The sequence below is a fragment of the Poromitra crassiceps genome, assembly GCF_964638095.1.
Source record: "Poromitra crassiceps genome assembly, chromosome: 2".
Classification (NCBI taxonomy): Eukaryota; Metazoa; Chordata; class Actinopteri; order Beryciformes; family Melamphaidae; genus Poromitra; species Poromitra crassiceps.
In genome coordinates, this window is record NC_139624.1 from 10,328,845 (window position 1) to 10,331,344 (window position 2,500).

General features: G+C 42.0%; 1 protein-coding gene across 1 annotated transcript in view; it reads right to left on the reverse strand.

The window, feature by feature from the left end:
* Positions 1–2,500, reverse strand: part of LOC310789758 (guanine nucleotide exchange factor VAV3-like) — a gene marked incomplete at its 5' end in the record, with an annotated part of 210,799 nt that overhangs the window by 8,533 nt on the left and 199,766 nt on the right. The window lies entirely within an intron of this gene.

Here is a 2,500-nt window from a genome sequence, read left to right on the forward strand (position 1 = left end):
CCACATTTTCAACCTGCAGTTGCTGAAAAAAGCAAGGGCTATCTGCTCAGACAATGCCCATCCGCTGTGCTCTGAATATGAGCTGCTTCCATCTGGCCTTCGTCTTCGTGCTCCCTTGGCCAAGAAAAATAGATATAGGAATTCCTTTGTGCCTGCTTCGATTCGAGCTTTAAATGCTACTTAAGAGAACATACAGTAATGTAACATCCATTTGATGTTTTTATTTATTTATGTTCTACCATACAATAGTTATATTGTAGCATTTACTTTCTGTAATATGTAGCGCTGTGTGGCTAAGTCTCCTTCTTAGACTGCCTTGCATTTTGCACTTATCGGTCTCTAATGCACTTTAAACTACACTGGCACTTTTGAACTGAACTTACTTTGCACTATGTCGTGGTCTATTGTGTCTCCATTTTGTTTTTATGGTTTTATGGTCTTTTATGGTTTTTATAGTTTTATGGTCTATTTGTGTCTGCACTTTGTTTTCATGTTTTTATTTCGAGTCTTGTGTGATTTTATGACTGTTTTGTTTTTTGCTCTGCTGCAACCCAAAGTGCCCTTCTGGGACATATGAATAAACTTGAACTTGAACTTGAAGGAGAATTCATATACGTGTTGAGGAAAAGACAACCACGGTGCGAATAGAATCCCACTGCCCTTACACTAGCTAGCTATGTACCATACATATGCTACACTAGGCTAGGTACGTATGCTATGCTATGCTAGGGTTCGCTGGGCTCAAAACGCCACTGAGTGACTGAAACACTAGCTGCAGTAGCATACAAGTCATGCTGATTTCAGGGGTGAAATCCGTTTTGAAATGTGTTGCTCGGTTGTGGAGAGAGTTGTTTGGTTGTTTCGTGTTACCAAGCTATATGCAAACTATATGCGGGATCAGTGTGACGTCACTTGCCACCCAGAAATGCGGAACCCGGCGGCAGTAAACTAGTATGTCAAAACAAAACAAACGTTAATATCTCAAAAACTATACATCACATCGCATATACTTTCACGTTCTAAGTGAGAGCAGAATTAGCTCAAGAGTTTGATGTATAATATACAGTATATGCATGTCATGTTAAAGTTGAGTGTGAACTGTCACAGTTTTTCAATTGTAAACACGGTCAGCCGGCTAGAGTCAGACGCTCAAAATCAGGCTCCATAGGGTTCCATTGCCGTTGCCACCCAGTGATGCGGTTTGTTTACCAAAATGCTGCTCGGCTGATCCCTCGTATTCCTTGAGGCTATAAGCTGCCGCAAGGAATTGTGGGACGGTGTTATGGGCTTTGATTGAGTAAAGAGTGGTCCAGTGTATCCTGGTTTCATTGAGTAAAGAGTGGTCCAGTGTATCCTGGTTTCATTGAGTAAAGAGTGGTCCAGTGTATCCTGGTTTCATTGAGTAAAGAGTGGTCCAGTGTATCCTGGTTTCATTGAGTAAAGAGTGGTCCAGTGTATCCTGGTTTCATTGAGTAAAGAGTGGTCCATGTATCCTGGTTTCATTGAGTAAAGAGTGGTCCAGTGTATCCTGGTTTCATTGAGTAAAGAGTGGTCCAGTGTATCCTGGTTTCATTGAGTAAAGAGTGGTCCAGGTATCCTGGTTTCATTGAGTAAAGAGTGGTCCAGTGTATCCTGGTTTCATTGAGTAAAGAGTGGTCCAGTGTATCCTGGTAAAGTGAGTAAAGAGTGGTCCAGTGTATCCTGGTAAAGTGAGTAAAGAGTGGTCCAGTGTATCCTGGTTTCATTGAGTAAAGAGTGGGACTCCAGTGTATCCTGGTTTCATTGAGTAAAGAGTGGTCCAGTGTATCCTGGTTTCATTGAGTAAAGAGTGGTCCAGTGTATCCTGGTAAAGTGAGTAAAGAGTGGTCCAGTGTATCCTGGTAAAGTGAGTAAAGAGTGGTCCAGTGTATCCTGGTTTCATTGAGTAAAGAGTGGTCCAGTGTATCCTGGTTTCATTGAGTAAAGAGTGGTCCATGTATCCTGGTTTCATTGAGTAAAGAGTGGTCCAGTGTATCCTGGTTTCATTGAGTAAAGAGTGGTCCAGTGTATCCTGGTTTCATTGAGTAAAGAGTGGTCCAGTGTATCCTGGTTTCATTGAGTAAAGAGTGGTCCATGTATCCTGGTTTCATTGAGTAAAGAGTGGGCCAGTGTATCCTGGTTTCATTGAGTAAAGAGTGGTCCAGTGTATCCTGGTTTCATTGAGTAAAGAGTGGTCCAGTGTATCCTGGTTTCATTGAGTAAAGAGTGGTCCATGTATCCTGGTTTCATTGAGTAAAGAGTGGTCCATGTATCCTGGTTTCATTGAGTAAAGAGTGGTCCAGTGTATCCTGGTTTCATTGAGTAAAGAGTGGTCCATGTATCCTGGTTTCATTGAGTAAAGAGTGGTCCATGTATCCTGGTTTCATTGAGTAAAGAGTGGTCCATGTATCCTGGTTTCATTGAGTAAAGAGTGGTCCATGTATCCTGGTTTCATTGAGTAAAGAGTGGTCCATGTATCCTG